This window comes from Bombina bombina, unplaced genomic scaffold (genome assembly GCF_027579735.1).
Source record: "Bombina bombina isolate aBomBom1 unplaced genomic scaffold, aBomBom1.pri scaffold_1289, whole genome shotgun sequence".
Classification (NCBI taxonomy): domain Eukaryota; kingdom Metazoa; phylum Chordata; class Amphibia; order Anura; family Bombinatoridae; genus Bombina; species Bombina bombina.
Window position 1 is genome coordinate 34,055 of NW_026511364.1, and position 25,829 is coordinate 59,883.

General features: G+C 41.9%; 1 protein-coding gene across 1 annotated transcript in view; it reads right to left on the reverse strand.

The window, feature by feature from the left end:
* The window catches only part of LOC128643714 (transcobalamin-2-like), a 35,721-nt gene extending 24,522 nt beyond the window's left edge, over window positions 1–11,199 (reverse strand). Inside the window, exon 1 of the mRNA XM_053696545.1 lies at window positions 11,120–11,199. The gene's annotated coding sequence lies outside the window, so the exon portion shown is untranslated. The remainder of the gene's footprint in view (window positions 1–11,119) is intronic.
* Between the last annotated feature and the right edge of the window lie 14,630 nt (window positions 11,200–25,829).

The window sequence follows — 25,829 nt, forward strand, 5'->3', positions numbered from 1 at the left end:
CCAAGACCACGATAACACAAAAAAACAGAATTTATGTTTACCTGATAAATTACTTTCTCCAACGGTGTGTCCGGTCCACGGCGTCATCCTTACTTGTGGGATATTCTCTTCCCCAACAGGAAATGGCAAAGAGCCCAGCAAAGCTGGTCACATGATCCCTCCTAGGCTCCGCCTTCACCAGTCATTCGACCGACGTAAAGGAGGAATATTTGCATAGGAGAAATCATATGATACCGTGGTGACTGTAGTTAGAGAAAATAAATCATCAGACCTGATTAAAAAACCAGGGCGGGCCGTGGACCGGACACACCGTTGGAGAAAGTAATTTATCAGGTAAACATAAATTCTGTTTTCTCCAACATAGGTGTGTCCGGTCCACGGCGTCATCCTTACTTGTGGGAACCAATACCAAAGCTTTAGGACACGGATGATGGGAGGGAGCAAATCAGGTCACCTAGATGGAAGGCACCACGGCTTGCAAAACCTTTCTCCCAAAAATAGCCTCAGAAGAAGCAAAAGTATCAAATTTGTAAAATTTGGTAAAAGTGTGCAGTGAAGACCAAGTCGCTGCCTTACATATCTGATCAACAGAAGCCTCGTTCTTGAAGGCCCATGTGGAAGCCACAGCCCTAGTGGAATGAGCTGTGATTCTTTCAGGAGGCTGCCGTCCGGCAGTCTCATAAGCCAATCTGATGATGCTTTTAAGCCAAAAAGATAGAGAGGTAGAAGTTGCTTTTTGACCTCTCCTTTTACCAGAATAAACAACAAACAAGGAAGATGTTTGTCTGAAATCCTTTGTAGCCTCTAAATAGAACTTTAGAGCACGAACTACATCCAAATTGTCCAACAAACGTTCCTTCTTTGAAACTGGATTCGGACACAAAGAAGGCACAACTATCTCCTGGTTAATATTTTTGTTAGAAACAACTTTCGGAAGAAAACCAGGTTTAGTACGCAAAACCACCTTATCTGCATGGAACACCAGATAAGGAGGAGAACACTGCAGAGCAGATAACTCTGAAACTCTTCTAGCAGAAGAAATTGCAACCAAAAACAAAACTTTCCAAGATAATAACTTAATATCTACGGAATGTAAGGGTTCAAACGGAACCCCTTGAAGAACTGAAAGAACTAAATTGAGACTCCAAGGAGGAGTCAAAGGTTTGTAAACAGGCTTGATTCTAACCAGAGCCTGAACAAAAGCCTGAACATCTGGCACAGCCGCCAGCTTCTTGTGAAGTAAAACAGATAAAGCAGAAATCTGTCCCTTCAAAGAACTTGCATACTTGGAGATAATCCTTTCTCCAAACCCTCTTGTAGAAAGGATAGAATCTTAGGAATTTTTACCCTGTTCCATGGGAATCCTTTCGATTCGCACCAACAGATATATTTTTTCCATACTTTATGGTAAATTTTTCTAGTTACAGGCTTTCTAGCCTGAATAAGAGTATCAATGACAGAATCTGAGAACCCACGCTTTGATAAAATCAAGCGTTCAATCTCCAAGCAGTCAGTTGGAGTGATGCCAGATTCGGATGTTCGAACGGACCTTGAACAAGAAGGTCCCGTCTCAAAGGTAGCTTCCATGGTGGAGCCGATGACATATTCACCAGGTCTGCATACCAAGTTCTGCGTGGCCACGCAGGAGCTATCAAGATCACCGAAGCCCTCTCCTGATTGATCCTGGCTACCAGCCTGGGAATGAGAGGAAACGGTGGGAACACATAAGCTAGGTTGAAGGTCCAGGGCGCTACTAGTGCATCTACTAGAGTCGCCTTGGGATCCCTGGATCTGGACCCGTAGCAAGGAACCTTGAAGTTCTGACGAGACGCCATCAGATCCATGTCTGGAATGCCCCATAATTGAGTTATTTGGGCAAAGATTTCCAGATGGAGTTCCCACTCCCCCGGATGAAATGTCTGACGACTCAGAAAATCCGCTTCCCAATTTTCCACTCCTGGGATGTGGATTGCAGACAAGTGGCAGGAGTGAAGCTCCGCCCATTGAATTACTTTGGTCACTTCTTCCATCGCCAGGGAACTCCTTGTTCCCCCCTGATGGTTGATATATGCAACAGTCGTCATGTTGTCTGATTGAAACCTTATGAATTTGGCCTTTGCTAGTTGAGGCCAAGCCTTGAGAGCATTGAATATCGCTCTCAGTTCCAGAATGTTTATCGGGAGAAGAGATTCTTCCCGAGACCATAGACCCTGAGCTTTCAGGTGTTTCCAGACCGCGCCCCAGCCCACCAGGCTGGCGTCGGTCGTTACAATGACCCACTCTGGTCTTCTGAAGCTCATCCCTTGGGACAGGTTGTCCAGAGTCAGCCACCAACGGAGTGAATCTCTGGTCCTCTGATCTACTTGGATCGTCGGGGACAAATCTGTATAATCCCCATTCCACTGTTTGAGCATGCACAGTTGTAATGGTCTTAGATGAATTCGCGCAAAAGGAACTATGTCCATTGCCGCAACCATCAAACCTATTACTTCCATGCACTGCGCTATGGAAGGAAGAAGAACAGAATGAAGTACTTGACAAGAGCTTAGAAGTTTTGATTTTCTGGCATCTGTCAGAAAAATCTTCATTTCCAAGGAGTCTATTATTGTTCCCAAGAAGGGAACTCTTGTTGACGGGAATAGAGAACTTTTTTCTACGTTCACTTTCCACCCGTGAGATCTGAGAAAGGCTAGGACAATGTCCGTATGAGCCTTTGCTTGTGGCAGAGACAACGCTTGAATCAGTATGTCGTCCAAGTAGGGTACTACTGCAATGCCCCTTGGCCTTAGCACCGCTAGAAGGGACCCTAGTACCTTTGTGAAAATCCTTGGAGCAGTGGCTAGTCCGAATGGGAGTGCCACAAACTGGTAATGCTTGTCCAGAAAGGCGAATCTTAGGAACCGAATATCTACATATTCCTATCCTTGTGGATAGGAATATGTAGATACGCATCCTTTAAATCCACCGTGGTCATGAATTGACCTTCCTGGATGGTAGGAAGAATTGTCCGAATGGTTTCCATCTTGAACGATGGGACCTTGAGAAATTTGTTTAGGATCTTGAGATCCAAAATTGGCCTGAATGTTCCCTCTTTTTTGGGAACTATGAACAGATTGGAGTAAAACCCCATCCCTTGTTCTCCTAATGGAACAGGATGAATCACTCCCATTTTTAAACAGGTCTTCTACACAATGTAAGAATGCCTGTCTTTTTATTTGGTCTGAAGACAATTGAGACCTGTGGAACCTTCCCCTTGGGGGTAGTTCCTTGAATTCCAGGAGATAACCTTGAGAAACTATTTCTAGCGCCCAAGGATCCTGAACATCTCTTGCCCAAGCCTGAGCGAAGAGAGAGAGTCTGCCCCCCACCAGATCCGGTCCCGGATCGGGGGCCAGCATCTCATGCTGTCTTGGTAGCTGTAGCGGGCTTCTTGGCCTGCTTACCTTTGTTCCAGCCTTGCATCGGTCTCCAGGCTGGCTTGGTTTGAGAAGAATTACCCTCTTGCTTAGAGGATGTAGAATTTGAGGCTGGTCCATTTCTGCGAAAGGGACGAAAATTTGTTTTATTTTTAGCCTTAAAAGACCTATCCTGAGGAAGGGCGTGGCCCTTTCCCCCAGTGATGTCTGAAATAATCTCTTTCAAGTCAGGGCCAAACAGCGTTTTCCCCTTGAAAGGGATGTTAAGCAATCTGTTCTTGGAGGACACATCCGCTGACCAAGACTTCAGCCAAAGCGCTCTGCGCGCCACAATAGCAAAACCTGAATTTTTCGCCGCTAATCTAGCTAACTGCAAAGTGGCGTCTAAGGTAAAAGAGTTAGCCAACTTAAGTGCTTGAACTCTGTCCATAACCTCCTCATAAGAAGATGCTTGATTCAGCGACTTTTCTAGTTCCTCGAACCAGAAACACGCTGCTGTAGTGACAGGAACAATGCATGAAATTGGTTGTAGAAGGTAACCTTGCTGAACAAACATCTTTTTAAGCAAACCCTCTAATTTTTTATCCATAGGATCTTTGAAAGCACAACTATCTTCTATAGGGATAGTGGTGCGTATGTTTAGAGTAGAAACCGCCCCCTCGACCTTGGGGACTGTCTGCCATAAGTCCTTCCTGGGGTCGACCATAGGAAATCATTTCTTAAATATAGGGGGAGGGACAAAAGGTATGCCGGGCCTTTCCCATTCTTTATTTACAATGTCCGCCACCCGCTTGGGTATAGGAAAAGCTTCGGGGGGCACCGGGACCTCTAGGAACCTGTCCATCTTACATAATTTCTCTGGAATGACCAAATTGTCACAATCATCCAGAGTAGATAACACCTCCTTAAGCAGAGCGCGGAGATGTTCCAATTTAAATTTAAATGTAATAATGTCAGGTTCAGCTTGTTGAGAAATTTTTCCTGAATCTGAAATTTCTCCCTCAGACAAAACCTCCCTAGCCCCTTCAGACTGGTGTAAGGGCATGTCAGAACCATTATCATCAGCGTCCTCATGCTCTTCAGTATCTAAAACAGAGCAGTCGCGCTTTCGCTGATAAGTGGGCATTTTGGCTAAAATGTTTTTAATAGAATTATCCATTACAGCCGTTAATTGTTGCATAGTAAGGAGGATTGGCGCACTAGATGCACTAGGGGCCTCCTGAGTGGGCAAGACTGGTGTAGACATAGAAGGAGATGATGCAGTACCATGCTTACTCCCCTCACTTAAGGAATCATTTTGGGCAACATTATTATCAGTGGCATCATTGTCCCTACTTTGTTTGTCACATTCATCACATATATTTAAATGGATAGGAACCTTGGCTTCCGAACATACAGAACATCGTCTATCTGATAGTTCAGACATGTTAATAGGCATAAACTTGATAACAAAGCACAAAAAACGTTTTAAAATAAAACCGTTACTGTCTCTTTAAATTTTAAACTGAACACACTTTTTTACTGAATATACGCAAAAGTATGAAGGAAATGTTCAAAATTCACCAAAATTTCACCACAGTGTCATAAAGCCTTAAAAGTATTGCACACCAAATTTGAAAGCTTTAACTCTTAAAATAACGGAACCGGAGCCGTTTTTACATTTAACCCCTATACAGTCCCTGGTATCTGCTTTGCTGAGACCCAACCAAGCCCAGAGGGGAATACGATACCAAATGACGCCTTCAATAAGCTTTTTCAGTGGATCTGAGCTCCTCACACATGCATCTGCATGCCTTGCTTCTCAAAAACAACTGCGCATTAGTGGCGCGAAAATGAGGCTCTGCCTATGACTAGAAAAGGCCCCCAGTGAAAAAGGTGTCCAATACAGTGCCTGCCGTTTTTTTAACAAAATTGCCAAGATTAAAATAACTCTCCAAAGTTATAAACCATTAAATATGCTTATATAGTAATCGTTTTGGCCCAGAAAAATGTCTACCAGTCTTTAAAGCCCTTGTGAAGCCCTTTTATTCTTATATTGAAAATTAAGAAAATGGCTTACCGGATCCCATAGGGAAAATGACAGCTTCCAGCATTACCAAGTCTTGTTAGAAATGTGTCATACCTCAAGCAGCCAAAGTCTGCTCACTGTTTCCCCCAACTGAAGTTAATTCCTCTCAACAGTCCTGTGTGGAAACAGCCATCGATTTTAGTAACGGTTGCTAAAATCATTTTCCTCTTACAAACAGAAATCTTCATCTCTTTTCTGTTTCAGAGTAAATAGTACATACCAGCACTATTTTAAAATAATAAACTCTTGATAGAAGAATAAAAACTACATTTAAACACCAAAAAACTCTGAGCCATCTCCGTGGAGATGTTGCCTGTGCAACGGCAAAGAGAATGACTGGGGAAGGCGGAGCCTAGGAGGGATCATGTGACCAGCTTTGCTGGGCTCTTTGCCATTTCCTGTTGGGGAAGAGAATATCCCACAAGTAAGGATGACGCCGTGGACCGGACACACCTATGTTGGAGAAAGTTTAATTTCCTTTTGTTGTAAAAAAAGATGGTAGAAAACATATGAAAAATACACAAATGAAAAATAAAAATGTTTCATGAATAAAAATGTTTCCTGTTGTTGTAGCATGTTTTGTTACAAAACATATGAAAAAATCCACATATGAAATAAAAAATCATGGTACAAAACATATAAAAAACCCACATATGAAATATAAAAATGTTTAATTTCCTGTTGTTGTAACAAAAACATTGTACAAAATATTAGCGTTTGTCTAATCCAAAATAAAAATGTTTAATTTACTGTTGGTGTGTTTTCTGAGCATTATCCGGGTAAAGCCAAATGTATGATTTATTATCTTTATCCAGAAGCGTTTGGGTAATCCTAGGATTACCCGGGTAAAGCCCAAAGTATGATCTTATTTTGGGCTTTACCCACAGCCACTGGGTAGTGCTAGGATTACCCAATTTCTGACTTTACCCGTAATATATATATATATATATATATATATATATAACAAAAACAATGTACATATGATACCTTTAATAGAAAAGTAATAGTAGATACAATTAGATAGCTTTTAAAAGGTATCACCTGTGCATCGCTTTTGTTATTTTCTTACAAAAGTATTTCTACTTTCTTTGAATACACTGGCTAACAGGTACTGACATTTTTCTATACATTTATTAACTATAAGATCACCGGTATCTAAAGTATTTCTTAACACACCTTTGGCTTTAGCACAGTTGTCCTAGTGTACCTTTGGGTTAGCACGCAAGCGAAAGCCAGAAGAGGCTTCTGTACAGAGCTCCATAGAAGTCTATGGGGAAAGGGAGTTAGCGAGGCCGTGCTGTCTGACCTCCAGATGCTAACATTCTACTTTCGCTCGCTTACATTTTACTTTCAACTTGTAGTAGCAGTGCAAGAATAGAAGTGCTATTGATTTAACTTTAGAGCTAATATTTTGCGCTTTACTTGTAATCTAGCCAAATATAAGAAAGGAATTGGTTAAAAAAAATGCTTAAATGAAATAGAACATTTTATTACACCCTTGAATATCCCTTTCTATTAAAAGAACAATTCTTATCCCAGCTGCTGTGGTATATTCAACAACAAAAATTCTAAAAGGAATATTCCTGCACGGTATTCTAATTTACAAAGAGATTTCACAATATGAACTTCTTAACTTGGTGACTCTCATACAGTCAGCAAAACATATTACAGCAGAATCAGCAAGTTTGTATGTAACAGGGAAGTTGCTACAAGTCACAAGGAAGGTCAGTGTTACAGATTATCAGCAGCAAATAGTATGGGGCCAGTAGCGGCCTTTGACTGTGTTTATAGCCCTGTGTAGCAATGCTACAGCTGAATGTGCAGTAGATATTGGTAAACCCTTTCCTGCCAAGGGCCCTATTAGTTAACTACTGAATGTAAATCTTATCTAAAGACATTACTGATTTTACAGAATGTGAAACAGCTAACTTTATTGCCCTCATCCCGATGTTAATAAATCAGACTCCTAATGACCCGTTTGGGAATTCACACTAGATTGCACATAGTAAATAACTGAGGAAGTCATCTTATTTAAAGGGACACTGAACCCAAATGTTTTCTTTCGTGATTCAGATAGAGCATGTAATTTTAAGCTACTTTCTAATTTACTCCTATTATCAATTTTTCTATGTTCACTTGCTATCTTTATTTGAAAAAGAAGGCATCTAAGCTTCTTTTTTGTTTCAGAACTTTAGACAGCACTTTAATTTATCCACCAATCAGCAAGAACAACCCAGGTTATTCACCAAAAATGGGCCGGCATCTAAACTTACATTCTTGAATTTCAAATAAAGATGCCAAGAGAAGGAAGAAAATTTGATAATAGGAGTAAATTAGAAAGTTGCTTAAAATTGCACGCTCTATCTGAATCACGAAAGAAAAAATGTGGGTTCAGTGTCCCTTTAACAGCTCCCTTTTCAACTTCCTTATCTATTTTACCTCCATATTTACCCTTTTCTGCTACCATAATACTCTCATTAAGGTTCCACATTCTCCTAAATTCTCTTCCTACGTCTCACGTTATTAATTTCAGCCATTAGGATAATTATTTAAAATATCTCAGGCAGAATGGTGTTTAATACTTACTGGATTCTAGATGGGAATCTAACTTCAATAGTGCAGCTTCCAAGATATCAAAGTATCAAAGTCAGTTGGTTATCATGGCCAAATAAAGTGGCTGCAGATGTGTTACCCATACAGAAATTTTGCAGGTAGCATTATGACTAGGAGGGAAATCTCTGGATCCCAGGGAGGGTTTTACACCTAAACCTAATCTGTCACAACTACGCTCTTTCCTGTCTCATATATTTCTAAATTCTGGGATCACCTAAAACATAAGCTGTCCCAATCTAAATCCCATGGTAATTGTAAGTATTTATTTTCGCTGTGCAAACAAACATTTATATCAAGTAAGCAAAGCAGCGTGATATGCTCTTATATCCTACATCTGATGGAGAATTTAAACAATAAAAGCAACGGAAGAGCCTTATAATAGCAAGAAAATTTTATTAAAAGTATTGCTTATAATAAACATTTTCTGATTATGAATTGAGCATATTCAGCAATATCTATGCAAGAACAAATGTAAGTATGTCCAGAGCGCCTCACCTGACGGGAGCTGGGATACAATATAGGGTGTTCGAGATGTGACTTAAAGCAGTGATTTGCAACCTTTTTTTGCCGTGGCACACTTTTTTACATTAAAAAATCCTGTGGCACACCACCATCCAAAAATTTTACAAAATCACACATTGTAGCCTAATACAGGATATATATACATTGTATATATATATATATATATATATATATATATATATATATATATATATATATATATATATATATATATATATATATATATATATATATATATACATACATACACACTGTACTGTGCTGTCATGCCATGCCTCCTACAAACTATACATGACATATTGACATTCATTCACAAACAATCATAATGATTGTCTGTGAATGAATGTCAATGTCATGGTTGTAAATGATGCCGGATGAGCCTGTCACATACCTCACAATATTTCAAAATTTGAAAGAGGGACACCCCCACACTGTTGTCAGTCTGCTGCGGCACACCTGAGGATCTCTCATGGCACACTAGTGTGCCACGGCACACTGGTTGAAAAACACTGACTTAAAGGTTTAGCATATTTATTGCATATCACTTAGAATCATATATAGCAATTAAAAAGGTTGGAACAGTATAAAATCACTTAAAGCAATTCAAAAGCAATGTTAAAATCAAAATAGAAATAAAGACATGGATCCATGCATATGTTACTAGTTCCAATTATAAACAGAAATAGCAATGAAAACTTTTGCACAAGATAAACATGTGAGGCTTCCTAATGGTTATTCCTCCAATATTGTTTGACCTTAGCCTGGTGTAGCACCGAACCACTTGTGTAGTCTCTGATATATGTGCTTACTATACTACCATCTTTAAATGTCTGATTTGTGAGTAAAGCTTATAAAAGTACAGCCGGAACAAGCAGTGTACTTGATGTGAAGATTATGAATCCTAAAGTAGGTGAAACTTCCAAAGGGAACTTTTAAAACTTACAATTGTATCCAAATCAATTCCAAACTAGTGATGATGTGTTGGTGAAAAACTGCTAAGGAATGCTACTGAAAAAATTGCTGATATGAAGAATGAAAATTATATAGAAAAATCAAAAGACAAACGTGAAAAATAGTGATATAAAAATTGGTTTGTCTTTTTATTTTTATTTGGATCCATGTTTTTATTTCTATTTAAATTTTAACATTGCTTTTGAATTGTTTTAAAGGGACATGGAACCCAATTTTTTTCTTTCATGATTTAGAAAGAGCATTCAATTTTATTTAATTTTCTAATTTACTTCTATTATCTAATTTGCTTTATTCTCTTGATATTCTTTGCGGAAAAACATATCTAGATAGGCTCAGTAGCTGCTGATTGGTGGCTGTACATAGATGCCTCATGTGATTGGCTCACCATTGTGCACTGCTATTTCTTCAGCAAAGGATATCTAAAGAATAAAACAAATTAGATAATAGAAGTAAATTGGAATGTTGTTTAAAATTGTATTCTCTACCTGAATCATGAAAGAATTTTTTGGGGTTTAGTGTCCCTTTAAGTGATTTTATACTGTTTCAACCCTTTTAATTGTTATATATGATTCTAAGTGATATGCAATAAATATGCTACACCTTTAAATCAAATCTCGAACACCCTATAATGTATCCCAGCCCCCGTCAGGTGAGGCGCTCTGGACATACATTTATACCACATTCTTAGTTAACGGCTAGGAGTCAACACTTCCGGAGCCTATAGGATACACCATACAGGCGCTAGGCTTATATACTTAAGATTTCTATGCAAGAACAATAGACTATTTTAATAAAGCGTTGAACAGGGGTACCCGTAGCTTTTGCAGTCCCTGAGCAAGACAAATTTGCGGGTCCCACAATCCACTGCTCTTTTTCTCCTCCCCCTGTATTCTCTGCACCCTGTATAGCTCACCCCTGTCCCAACATTAAGTGTTACCTATATATAAGAATAAAATGATATATTACACTTCCTTATACTATAAACACTTCTTCACAAACAAAATACAGGATATACATTGCACCTTCTCATACTCTCACCCCTGAAAGTGCGGTGCCCCTCTCACCGCCTGGCGTTGAACAGAATGGTGTCCGTGCAGATGCCACTTTAGGAAGCCACACAAGAAATATACTTGTAAGTAGATTGTTAGCTCTCTTGTATTAATTCTGTTTCTCATAATTCAGTGTTATTGTGTACGCCTTACTTATATAGCTAGCGCTAAGGTTAAATAAAACAAACCATCAAACTGATTTATGAACAAAATGATCATAAAGTTATCTTTTGTCACTATTTTAAAATCTATATCTGCAATACTCTTCCTCCACATACTGCAGCCTAGAAATGTAGAAAAAGGGATCATCTCCTTTGCACTTGACAAAAAAAGTCACATATTTAGTGGTAAAGTCCATAATGGGTCATTATGAGAGTTTAAGATCTGCTAATCCAAAATATATAAGTTAATATCATTATCAGACAGATGTTTGCATTACTTAATAATATAACAATAAATATGCAGCTGTTACCATGTACCTGTTCTCCTTGTCAGAGCTAGTCGAGAATTCCCTGAACACACAAACTCCAACGTCTGCACTATGCTCTTGTTTTGTGTCTTTATGATCATATGACTTCCCTCTGGCTCCTCCTTCTGAAGGAGAAAACTGGATTTAAGGTGGAACTAGAATGAAGAAGTTTGTTTACTAATAATAATATTGCACCTATTTTCTAGCCAATCTATAAGATACATAAACAGGGATGATGCAGGTCCTGAAGTAGCTGAGGAACTTTGTACATCAAAAATGAACTCTTTTAATAAAAGAGTAATAGATCAATTATTTGAACTGCTTTTATCCCACACTGTCTGAGCTAAAATAAATGAGTAAAACTGTTACATATACAATATGACAGGGGGTAAAAGGAGGCATACTTGAGGCTTTTCAGTGGGGTTTTTCACAGAAGCAAGATAAGTGGTCACTACAAAAGTTATTTTTTATATTTTTTGCTTAAAAGGACAGTAAACACGAGATTTTTTAAATAAAATGTTCAGTTATGAGTAAGGAAACAACTTTGCAATACACTTCCATTATTTATTTTGCACTCCTTTTCATGTAATTGAGTTGTGACAAGGCTAACCCTGCTACATATATTTCCCAAATTGGTTTTAACCGATAACAACTGCAAAACAATGCATTTTTAACTAATATTATGGCTAAACTTGTTGTCTGCAGACTAAAATCTGGATCATCTCCTCCAAATACGTCAAAAGGTAGAGAAGTGGGGGCGTGTCCGGGCTATGGCCCAAGATGGCTGCTACACTGGGAGCTCCGTCCAAATGATTTACAATCCGCCTTGTAAATGTCATTATGTGCACTTCTTTATCCAGCCTCTTGGCGGCCTGTATAGAAAGAGAACTCAGCACCCCCCCCCCCCCAGGGAACTGGGTGAACAGAGTACACACCGTGCCTCTGTATATGTCTGACATTTCATTATCATGGAGGAGCTATATTATGCTATTAAGGCCCTGATGGAGGATTATGAGCTGAGAATATGTGAGAGAATAGACAGAATTATACGGTCTACAAATGCACCAGCCCTTTCAGATAGGGCTGCCACGAGGGGAGATACGTCATGGAGGACAGAGCGTTCCCCTGGGCTGCAGAGTGTTAGTTCACAGGAATGTGAGCCTGCAGGAGACAAAGGCTGTATGATACAGAATTTATCCGATTCCCCCCACCCTTGTGGGAAATTACAGAAGTGTGACTCTGAGGCGTCAGAGGTTACTTCAGGCACCGCTACAGACACCTATTGGAGCCCCAGGGAACACAGGAAGGCGCGAGATCCATCAATGGAGCATCACTCTCAGCGCTCCAGCTCTAGATATCTCCCTGCCGATAATGGAGCGAGCCCCTCCGATGCCGAGTCCCTTAGAGACCACAGCACTTCAACTCAGGAGGTAAAATGTTTGGTTTGGCACCACTTTCAAAGCCCCTGTTACAGGGAGGTCCTTGGACATTGCTTTGGCACGCTGCGCTTGTGTTGGCTAGCCGCCTTGCAACAAGAACTGATCTACTGTGACATTTCTCGCAGCAGAACAGGGGTAGGCTGAATCTTTCATCTTTTTGGTAGCTGAGGACTGCTAAAGGTTTTGTGAGACGGTCCTTGACTGATTTGTATTTGCTTGAGCCCCTAACGCACTGTAAGCTCGGACAACTGCGAACCTGCTTGTTTCATGATGACAAAGAGTCTGATGCTCCGATAAGGAGACTATAGCTGGTTCATACATAAGTGTGAATGGGAGCCGTTAAGTCTCTAGATGCTGCAATGCCGATGGACTCAATGTAATATTTATTTTAATAGAGGAAGCATTGCGTGCACTCCATTACTAGTTGATCCTCCCTTCTGTGTTGCCAAGGACACGGGGGCGCATAAGTGTGTTTTACCTATGTATGTGTCTACTAGAGGAACTCTATTATGTTTTGCTTGAATCTTTCCCTGCCCCTATCAGCTGCGGAGCTCATACTAGTGACACTAAACTATGTTAATTTCCTGTATAAAGGGCGCTATTATACTTAGTTATGAATAGACCTTTATAGCTGACGTAGCGCTCACATTATAGATATCTTGTTAAGGAGACCACTAGTGTTCATATGTATAATATTGCTATTAACTGAGCTAAATATGTGTGCCTTGTGATGCCATAGCTTTTGAACTTATTTCTTTAGCCTTAACATAACCTTAGTTTATATGTAGATTTTGGACTAACCTAATGGTTAGCAGGGGAGGCCTCCTTAGGCGTGAAGGCCATTATTGTAATTTCATCTACGTATAGCGCCTATAGATTATTATAAAGGGATTATAACAAGATTTATTATTTTTAGCCCTTTGGGGAGACTTCAACACGTGAATTTATATTTCCCATTTATATATATGTATCTCAGGGTCTAGTACTGGCACACTCTATGTGGGGTTTAATTTCTACTTTGAGAGTTAAAATGGCGGCTAAGCCCTAAATATAGATATGCTCCTCAGTTCATTGGCTCCTGGAATTTTTGGGAGCTCTTGGCTCTCTGTTTGAGTTGGTATAACTGCTGCATATATTAAGAGAAAGTGCAGGCCCGAAGATGGCTTGTGCTGCCCAAAACCCCTCAGATTAGATAGTTACTCATTTTTGGGGTCCGTTAGCGGCCCCGGTTGTTAAGGAGGGTAAAAACGAGGGGTAAACATATGTTTGCTTCTAGAGCATTTGAAGAGCAGGATATACTGTACAGTGACAGGTGCTTATGTTGTGTTTATGCACTGTTCTCCCTTTATCTCGATGTAGGCATATCATTGTATGAGTAATACCATTCTTGTCACTTGTAATTTTGGTATGCTTCATGAACAAACTGTTTGTCTTTGTATTTTCTTATTCCCCAATAAAAACTATTTAAAAAAAAAAAAAAAAAGGTAGAGGAGTTTGGCTGTTGATAAACAATTGCAGCAAACAAGATGTTAATTTGTTTTTAAAATGTTTAGACTTGGCTGATATGTTAAAGGGACCTTAAAACTTGCTTTTATGTAAAAATTGTGTTACAAGGATGCAACAGTGATGAAGGCTCATTAAAATACATCAGTCCTATTCATGCCATACGTGTGCCTCTAGTATCTTCACTCTCCTTTTCTGTGCTAAGTTTTGCTAATGCAATTTTATCTAACCTCTGCACTGGATCTGTCACATATTTCTGGCATATTTAAAGGATTGTTATGCTTGTTTTCTCATCCTGCAAAGCTAGAGCCCATCAGTGTATTCCATAAGCCTTATTAAAAAAAAACAACATGGACCAGAATTAGAACCTAAAGAATTAGGACTAGATTACGGATGGAGCATCATCATTTGCAAGAGAAGCGCAAATGTGATCGTCGTATATTTTGCGCTCAACTTCATATTAAAAGTGGAGCATTGTTTTAATTACCACTAGTTCATTTGTGCAAATTATCGCTAATTTGTGGTCCATATACTTTCAATAGGCCCCGTCGAGCGCAAAAGTGTGCTCATATTACAGGTTGAAACTTTTTACGTGACTGGAAAGCTATACAAACTAATCGGAATCCTCAAACAACAGTATCATTATATGCAAACGAAGTTGGTATGATAAAGACTATACTCTTTATAAAGTCAGTACACTGAAACATGAAAAAGAGAGTCATCTCAGCCAAACTATCAGCTAGATTATGAGTTTGGCGTTATGATTGAAAAATCAGCGTTATGGCCCATACCGCTGATTTTTCCCTAACGCTGCTATTACAAGTCTTGTAGGTATAGGTGTACCAGTCACGCAACGTCAGTGCCGTACTTTTAAAAAAGTCCTTTTTCAATGGGACTCCCATAGCGCCGGTATTACGAGTTTGCCTGGGAGGTCAAAAAGTAAGCGGTACACCCTATACTGACAAGATCCGTACAGCCATCTAAAGTTAGTTATGAGTTTTACGTTACAAAGCTGTAGCATAAAACTCATAACTAAAGTGCTAAAAAGTACACTAACACCCATAAACTACCTATTAACCCCTAAACCGAGGTCCTCCCGCATCGCAAACACTATAATAAATTTATTAACCCCTAATCTGCCGTTCCGGACATCGGCGCCACTATTAAAATGTATTAACCCCTATTCCGCCGCTCCCTGACATCGTTTCCACTATAATAAACCTATTAACCCCTAAGCCACAGGACTCCCGCTTCGCAAACACTATTTAAGTATTATTAACCCCTAATCTGCCGTCCCACACCGCCGCTATAATAAACCTATTAACCTCTAAACCGCAAGTCCCTACAACTAAATATACTTAAATAAACTATTAACCCCTAAACCGAAAACCCCCACAAAGAAATATACTAAAATAAACGATTAACCCCTAAACCACCTAACGACCCCCTAACTTTATATTAAAAAAAAAATTTATGCTTACCTGATAAATTTATTTCTCTTGTGGTGTATCAAGTCCACGGGTTCATCCATTACTTGTGGAATATTCTCCTTCCCAACAGGAAGCTGTAAGAGGACACCCACAGCAGAGCTGTCTATATAGCTCCTCCCCTGACTGCCAACCCCAGTCATTCGACCGAAGACAAGCAAGAAAAAAGGAGAAACTATAGGGTGCAGTGGTGACTGTAGCTTAAAAATAAAAAACACCTGCCTTAAAATGACAGGGCGGGCCGTGGACTGGATGCACCACAAGAGAAATAAATTTATCAGGTAAGCATAAATTTAGTTTTCTCTTGTAAAGGTGTATCCAGTCCACGGGTTCATCCATTACTTGTGGGATACCAATACCAAAGCTTTAGGACACGGATGAAGGGAGGGAAAAGGCAGGCACTTAAACGGAAGGCACCACTGCCTGTAAGACCTTTCTCCCAAAAATAGCCTCATAGGAAGCAAAAGTATAAAATTTGTAGAATTTAGAAAAAGTATGAAGCGAAGACCAAGTCGCCGCCTTACAAATCTATTCAACAGAGGCCTCATTTTTAAAAGCCCATGTGGAAGCCACCGTTCTAGTGGAATGAGCTGTAATTCTTTCAGGAGGCTGCTGGCCAGCAGTCTCATAAACTATGCGGATTAAGCCTCTCAGCCAAAAAGAAAGAGAAGTCAACGAAGCCTTTTGGCCTCTCCTCTGTCCAGAGTAGACAACAAACAAAGCAGATGTTTGACGAAAATCCTTCGTAGCTTGTAAATAAAACTTTGAAGCACGAACTACATCAAGATTGTGTAATAGACGTTCCTTCTTAGAGGAAGGATTAGGACATAATGAAGGAACAACGATCTCCTGATTGATATTCTTATATTCTTATTAGATACCACTTTAGGAAGAAACCCAGGTTTGGTACGTAAAACTACCTTATTTGCATGCAAAAAAGGGGAATCACACTGTAAAGCAGATAACTCCGAAACTCTTCGAGCCGAGGAGATAGCTACTAAAAACAGAACTTTCCAAGATAAAAGTTTAATATCTATGGAATGCAAAGGTTCAAACGGAACCCCTTGAAGAACTTTAAGAACTAAATTTAAACTCCATGGCAGAGCAACAGGTTTAAACACAGGCTTGATTCTAACCAAAGCCTGACAAAACTCCTGAACGTCTGGAACCTCAGCCAGACGTTTGTGCAAAAGAATAGACAGAGCAGAAATCTGTCCCTTTAAGGAACTAGCTGACAATCCCTTCTCCAATCCCTCTTGGAGAAAGGATAATATCCTAGGAATCCTGACTTTACTCCATGAGTAACCCTTGGATTCACACCAATGAAGATATTTACACTATATCTTATGATAGATTTTCCTGGTGACAGGCTTTCAAGCCTGAATTAAGGTATCAATGACCGACTCGGAAAAACCACGCTTTGATAGAATCAAGCGTTCAATCTCCAAGCACTCAGACACCGAGAAATTAGATTTGGATGTTTGAAGGGACCTTGAAGTAGAAGGTCCTGCCTTAGCGGCAGAGTCCATGGTGGAAAGGATGACATGTCCACCAGATCTGCATACCAAGTCCTGCGTGGCTACGCAGGAGCTATCAAAATCACTGAAGCTCTCTCCTGCTTGATCTTGGCAATCAGACGAGGGAGCAGAGGAAACGGTGGAAACACATAAGCCAGGCTGAAGGCCCAGGGCGCTGCTAGAGCATCTATCAGCGCTGCCCTGGGATCCCTGGACCTGGACCCGTAACAAGGAAGCATGGCGTTCGGACGAGATGCCATGAGATCCAGTTCTGGTTTGCCCCAAAGTTGAATCAACTGGGCAAATACCTCCGAATGGAGCTCCCACTCCCCCGGATGAAAAGTCTGCCGACTTAGAAAATCCGCCTCCCAGTTCTCTACTCCTGGGATATGGATAGCTGAAAGATGGCAAGAGTGAACCTCTGCCCATAGAATTATCTTTGACCTCCAACATTGCCAGTGGTCTCCTTGTTCTCCCCTGATGGTTCATATAGGCTACAGTCGTGATGTTGTCCGACTGAAATCTGATGAACCTGACTGCAGCTAGCTGAGGCCAAGCCTGAAGAGCATTGAATATCGCTCTTAGTTCCAGAATGTTTATCAGAAGGAGGGCCTCCTCCTGAGTCCACAAACCCTGAGCCTTCATGGAGTTCCAGACTGCACCCCAGCCCAGAAGGCTGGCATCTGTCGTCACTATAGTCCATTCTGGCCTGCGGAAACTCATTCCTCTGGACAGATGGACCCGAGATAGCCACCAGAGAAGAGAATCCCCGGTCTCTTGATCCAGATTTAGTAGAGGGGACAAATCTGTGTAATCCCCATTTCACTGATTGAGCATGCAAAGTTGCAGTGGTCCGAGATGTAGGCGGGCAAACGGAACTATGTCCATTGCTGCTACCATTAAGCCGATTACTTCCATACACTGAGCCACTGACGGCCGAGAAGTGGAATAAAGAGCACGGCAGGAAGTTAGAAGCTTTGACAACCTGACCTCTGTCAGAAAAATTTTCATTTCTACTGAATCTATCAGAGTTCCTAGGAAGGAAACTCTTGTGAGAGGGGAGAGAGAACTCTTTCCTTCGTTCACCTTCCACCCGTGAGACCTCAGGAATGCCAGAACAATGTCCCTATGGGACCTGGCGATTTGAAAAGTCGACGCCTGTATCAGAATGTCGTCTAGGTAAGGGGCCACTGCTATGTCCCGCGGCCTTAGAACCGCTAGAAGGGACCCTAGAACCTTCATAAAGATTCTTGGTGCTGTAGCTAACCCGAAGGGAAGAGCCACAAACTGGTAATGCCTGTCTAGGAAGGCGAACCTGAGAAACTGATGATGATCTTTGTGTATCGGAATGTGTAGATAAGCATACTTTAAGTCCACGGTAGTCATATATTGACCCTCCTGGATCATAGGTAGGATGGTTCGAATAGTCTCCATCTTGAAGGATGGGACCCTGAGAAATTTGTTTAGGATCTTGAGATCCAAGATTGGTCTGAAAGTTCCCTCTTTTTTGGGAACTATAAACAGATTTGAATAGAAGCCCTTCCCCTGTTCCTCCCTTGGAACTGGGTGGATCACTCCCATAACCAGTAGGTCTTGAACGCAACGTAAGAATGCCTCTCTCTTTATCTGGTTTGCAGATAATTGTGAGAGATGAAATCTCCCCTTTGGAGATGAAGCTTTGAAATCCAGAAGATATCCCTGGGAAACAATCTCCAGAGCCCAGGGATCCTGGACGTCTCTTGCCCAAGCCTGGGCGAAGAGAGAAAGTCTGCCCCCCACTAGATCCGGTCCCGGATTGGGGGCTACTCCTTCATGCTGTCTTAGAGGCAGCAGCAGGTTTTTTGGCCTGCTTCCCCTTGTTCCAAGCCTGGTTAGGTCTCCAGACTGGCTTGGACTGGGCAAAATTTCCCTCTTGTTTTGCAGTAGAGGAAGTTGAAGCTGCACCACTCTTGAAGTTTCGAAAGGAACGAAAATTAGTCTGTTTGGTCCTTAATTTGTTGGACCTATCCTGGGGAAGGGCGTGGCCTTTTCCTCCAGTAATATCAGAAATGATCTCCTTCAGTCCAGGCCCGAATAGGGTCTGCCCTTTGAATTGGATGCTGAGAAGTTTAGACTTTGAAGTAACGTCAGCTGACCAGGATTTAAGCCATAGCGCCCTACGTGCCTGAATGGCAAAACCTGAATTCTTAGCCATTAGCTTGGTTAAATGAAAAACGGCTTCAGAAATAAATGAATTGGCCAACTTAAGAGCTTTAAGCCTGTTTAGGATATCATCCAACGGGGTCTCTACCTGTAGAGCATCCTCAAGAGACTCAAACCAGAAAGCCGCTGCAGCAGTGACTGGGGCAATGCATGCAAGAGGCTGGAGAATAAAACCTTGTTGTATAAAGATTTTCTTAAGGAAACCCTCTAATTTTTTATCCATTGGATCTAGGAAAGCACAACTGTCCTCGACAGGGATAGTTGTACGCTTAGCTAGGGTAGAGACTGCTCCCTCCACCTTAGGGACAGTCTGCCACGAGTCCCGTGTTGCGGCATCTATAGGAAACATCTTTTTAAAAGCAGGAGGGGGAGAGAACGGTACACCTGGTCTATCCCATTCCTTAGTAATAATTTCTGAAAACCTCTTAGGGATTGGAAAAATGTCAGTGTAAACAGGCACTGCAAAGTATTTGTCCATTTTACACAATTTCTCTGGGACTACACACACACAGTCATCCAGAGTCGCTAAAACCTCCCTGAGCAACATGCGGAGGTGTTCAAGCTTAAATTTAAATGCTGTCATTTCAGAGTCAGACTGAAGTAACGCCTTCCCTGAATCAGAAATGTCACCCACAGATAGAAGCTCTCCTGCTTCGGCTTCTGCACATTTTGAGGGTATATCAGACATAGCTACCAAAGCGTCAGAAAGCTCTGTATTTGTTCTAGCCCCAGAGCTGTCTCGCTTTCCTTGTAACCCTGGCAGTTTGGACAAAACCTCTGTGAGGGTATGATTCATAACTGCCGCCATGTCTTGTAAGGTAAACGCATTGGACGCGCTAGATGTACTTGGCGTCACTTGAGCGTGAGTTATAGGTTCTGACACATGGGGAGAGCTAGATGGCATAACCTCCCTTTTGTCAGTCTGAGAAACTTTTGTCAGTCTGAGGTCTTTATAACGTATAGAAAGGTCAGTGCATTTGGTACACATTCTAAGAGGGGGTTCCACAATGGCTTCTAAACATAATGAACAAGGAGTTTCCTCTATGTCAGACATGTTTAACAGACTAGTAATGAGACCAGCAAGCTTGAAAACACTTTAATAAATGTGAAAAAGCAATTATACAAAAACGGTACTGTGCCTTTAATAGAAAAAACTACCACATAAACTGCAAAACAGTGTTAAAAAGTAGTAAACTCAATGGGGCGGAGCTTGGCCACACTTGTAGATGGCCGCACATTTATCTAGCTCTGAAGCCTCAAGACTCTTGTTATAGTGTTATAGGTTCAGGTAGCTCTCAGCAAGTTGGAACCTGTTCAAACCGTGATACATAGCACCTAAGGTCGAGCTGGACACCTTTGGCTGTGACCCTGGAGGTTATAGCGGAGGCAGAAGGTTTGCATTAAGCAGAGCGCATTGAGGCCTGGACTGAAAGGAAGCAGCAACATCGGAGAGCACATGTGACTAGTAATGGCTCATACCACACTTAGGCTAATACTGCCGTTTGCCGCTGACCGGACCGGGCTGACTGTGACCCGGACTCCCCACAGCTTGACAGTCCTGGGCGGCATGGTGCGGTAACACGCTGCATTGGAGACCGGAGACATTGAGACGCGCTTGGCCTACAGCCTCCCCTTACGTCTAAGAGCAGTCCGGGAGCCGGAGGTAGCCGCACAGAGGCGAGACGGAGACATCCGGCAACTAATACAGATCAGTGGGTCCGGAGCTGGACGGGAATCAGCAGTGGCGGTTGCATTAGGAGCCGCATTCAGTGAGGAGTTCCCGCGCCACATTACAACTAAGTGCCGGTCTGTCTGCAGCTGAACTGACCCGTTGGACTACTTGGCCTAGAAAACTTCACTAGGACAACGAAGTAGCAGCAAACAGGTACATTATAGAGAGGACCGGGGTGGCATGAAGATTAGACCCTAATAGGGTAGTGGCACCACATAAGCGTTACAGGCTTTGCTGACAGCCTACAAAACGAAATAAGAGCTTGTGGGAACTTGTATATTAAAAGAGTTTAAAACCTTCCCAGCTAACAGCACTAAACAGACTCTGTTTTGTGGCGGCCTATTTGCATATGCTGAGTTATTTTGGTCGAGACAGCTAACAGGGCCTGGCAGAAGTAAAAGGACAATTCTGGTTAGACCCCATATGAGGCAAAACAGCTGGAGTGTATAAGCCTATCACCCCTGCTTTTACAATACTTATAGGTATACAGTCATTCACTTGCTATTGCTGCACACTGGGGAACACTTCTCTGCCCTGTTGTATTGTCCTGAATCCTGAAGAATAGCTAATAGGTGCATAGTCAAGCCACCCAAGGGCTCACAATCATCCAATATGGAGAACTATTTAATCTCAGCTGACACTACCCCTGGTGCTCATAGAGAATCACAAGACAGCGGTAAGCACTCTACAGCTGTGCAGACATCTAATCTGGAACCTCAAAACCCTCCTACCTTACCAAAGATGACATTAAGCACCTGTCATCCAAACATGACATACACAAAGCTATGATGGATGTCAAGCTCATGTTTGGGGAATTGAAAAAAGACATAACAGGAGTTGATCATAGAGTTTCCCAGGTGGAAGAAGTACAAGAAAAAATGCGCTCAGATCTCCAACACCAGGCCAGCTGCATACAGTCCCAAGACGCAACGGTCCAGACCTTGACCGACAGGATTGAGGACCTGGAAAACAGGAGCAGGCGCAATAACTTGAGATTGTGTGGAGTGCCTGAAACGGTGAATCCTCCTGAAATAGGCCAATATATACAAGACTTCTTCAAATTTCTTAAAAGTGCACCTGCCGCTGCAGAAATACAAGTTGAAAGAGCAAACAGGGCCCTTAGGCCCAGACCACCGGCCAGGGCCCCGCCAAGGGACATAATTATCAAATTACTCTCCTATAAAGATAAAGAAGATATCCTTCGACTGTCCAGAAACAAGCATCCTCTTACATATGAAGGTACAGAAATTCAGGTCTTCACGGATCTATGCCCTGCAACTCTCCAGAAACGAAGAGAACTGCGCCACATTACTTCCTGCCTTAAAGAACAGCAAGTTCAATACAGGTGGGGATTCCCCACCTGCATCATTGCCTCGAAGAATGGCTTAGCAGCGATCTACAAGTCTCCAGAGGATCTCCACAAACTAAATCAAACCTTTGGCTTACAGATCAAAGCACCTAATATTCCGGTAGTTCCTGCCCAACCAGATTCTGATGTTAACAGAGAAGAGGCGGCCCGGGGCCACGATTAGGCTATACGTAGCCTGATATCCTGTTTCAGCGACCCGCATTTGGTGCATTGGTTGACCTATACCTTGCATAGACAGCCCTGCCCGGGCGGAACATCTCCACTTTCTTCAGGAACAGATAAGTTAAAGACTACCTATTCCAATCTGTGAAATATGCTTTAATTATAATTTTTCCCTTTCAGCTTTTTACTTTGGTGTCTAGTGTTGAGTATATCTGACACCTCAGTTGGACAGTTTAAACACTGAGAGACACGGACAGATACTTGGACCTGATGTATTGCATATAAACATGTCCCTCAATAGCGCTGCACTAACTGTTTATTTGTGCTTAATAGTTATTATTGAATTGATGCAGGTGTTCACAATATATCACACACTAAAATAATCTCTGCTCATAAATGTGATCAGTGGGTCTACCGACCATTTCTCTCTCTCTCCCCTTAGATTTAGCAGAATGTATATATAATAAAATAATATAGGATGTAAGCACATGGATCACACGGGGTTCGGTGGAGGGGGGGGGGATAGGCACTTGGAACTTGTGGCATCAGACATGAGACACCAGAATTCTTACATAAGCTAAACTAGAGACTTAAGGTACAACAATATATAATAAATATAATAAAAAATAAATAAAAAAAAACACTAGTCGAGAAATTTATTGGCCCAATTGAAGCGTCTTATGGGGATAAACAAAAGAAGAATTTAGCAAATTATAAGCTAATGCATATTGAATGGGTTCTATTGTTCAGGTACTGTTTAGAATATATAAAGTATCAAGTGGGTGCTGTGTTGATGGACGGTCCATATACTCGTCCTTAGTCTATATCTAAGTTCTGACAATGTTATATGATATGTTTTTGAGCTACTTTACCTACAAAGTTCATATATCTGTTAATATATTGTAACAAGAGTGTTGAGGCTAATACCTCCTATTGACTTATTTGTTTGACATAGAGATACCAATTCCCTCTCTTCTAATCCTATACCCCCAGATTCTACTGTGCTTCGTGTGAGGATCCAACCTTTTGCTGCCTGGTCCCTCTCGAAGTCCTCCACATCTGTTTTTTCTTCCCCTACTTCTTTGCCTAATATCCCTCTCCTCTTTAGGCCTCCCCTATCCCCCTGAATTTGCCCTCACCTCCTTTCCTCTTTCTAATCGCCCTCCCCTTTCCACATTTAAAGTCTTTCCTTCCGGTCCCTTTACCTACTCCCCTCCCTTATCCCCTCTTGCTTTCCACCCCCCCCTTTTTTTTTTTTGTGTCTCGTCCCCCCCACCTATCTCAATGGCGCTCCCACAACCACGGAATAGAGCCCATAACAATTCACAATAAATGCTAAGGGTTTAAACAATCCGGGGAAACGTTCAATTATCACAAGAGATTTACATAGAATGGGTGGTGACATCATTTTTATCCAGGAAACCCACTACTCTAAATATAGGGAACCCAGGTGGTTTAATAGATACTACCCAATAGTTGATTTTGCGTCAGGACCCTCCAAAAAGAATGGAGTCTGCATTTTGTTCCACCGCGGTGTCCCCTTTCAGGCAGAGCAAACGCTGAAAGATCCTAACGGAAGATATATAATTATGACAGGTAAATTGTATGGGAGACCCATGACCCTGGCCAACCTATATTTTCCAAATAAGGCTCAAGATGTGTTCTTTAAGAAAGTAATGCAGCGTATCTTAGAAGTGCAAAAGGGTGTCCTCTATCTGGGAGGTGATTTTAATATCTCACTAAATCCCAGCTTAGACACGTCGGATGGCCTCTCCAGCGCCCCCCAAAAGGTAGCAAAGCATCTGATTCGGTCCTTAAAAGACTTAGGCATCCATGATATCTGGCGTACTTTCCACCCTTTGGATAAAAACTATACTTTTTATTCACATCCCCACAGGAAGTACACCAGAATCGACTACCTCTTTACCGACTCTGCGGGCCTAGGGGTGACAACGGTTTGCAGTATTAATACAATCACGTGGTCGGACCATGCTCCGGTTAAATGCTCTATTAGCTGGCCAGACACTCCAATTGCCCCTTATGTCTGGAGACTCGATGAGTACCTCCTAGACGACAAAATCTTAGCACTGGACCTACATATAAAAACATAGAGGAATACTTCCTCCTGAATGCTAATGACGCTATGGACAGCTCTGTTATATGGGAAGCCCACAAAAGTGTGATCAGGAGTTGCCTGATTGGCTATGGTGCAGCTAAACGCAAATCTAAAAGAGAAGCCTATCGCGTACTGCTAGCACACGTAACACAAATAGAACTAGCGCATAAAGAAAAGCCCGCCGACTGCACTCTGCAAACAGAGCTAGCATCAGCTAGATCGGCGCTGCTACATCATCTGCAGGAAGAGCAGCACAAAAAAGCGCTCATACTGCGTCAAATGTTCTTCGAACATAGCAACAAAGCAGGGAAGTTCCTTGCCTGAGCACTGGCACGGAAAAGATTGCGCTCGTATGTCTATGAGTCTACAGACAAACAGGGGAAAACGCATAAGGAAGGTCAAGCCATAGCAAATATCTTTGGCAACTTCTATAAAACCTTATACAATATACGTACGGCAGAGGATTTACAGGGAGACCCCCGAGATGGACTAACTCTTGAGCGGGAGACCCTTGATTATATTGAAAATGCAGAGGTACAATCGCCGTCTGCTGAACAGGCGAGTCATCTAGAGGCGCCTATAGCAGTTGAAGAGATACTGGCAGCCATCAAGTGTCTTCCAGCAGGCAAGAGTCCTGGCCCCGACGGGTTTGGCATGCGTTATTACAAAAAATTTGCTGACATATTGATACCTCACCTTCTTCGGGTGTTCAACCGACTTTTCGAAGCCCCCACTCTAGCGAGTACGATGCTGGAGGTATATATTTCGGTTATACCCAAGCCCGGCAAACCAGAAAACCTGCCTGGCAGTTACAGGCCAATATCACTGCTTAACTCCGATGTTAAGATCCTGGCTAAAATAATAGCGAACCGCCTCCAAATATTTCTACCCCAGCTGGTCTCCACGGACCAGACGGGGTTTGTCCCAGCCAGAGAAGCGCGGGATAACACCCTCAGAGTGATCCAGCTGATCGCACATGCACAGGCCAATTCCGCTCCGTTGGTACTGATATCAACGGACGCGGAAAAAGCCTTTGATCGGGTCAATTGGACCTTCATGTGGCATACTCTAGGAAAAATGGGTTTCGGACCGCGTTTTGTAAATTGTATATTCTCCTTGTATTCCAATCCGAACGCCAAAGTGCGGGTGAATGGATTGTTCTCGGAAGCGTTTCAGATTTCAAACGGAACGCG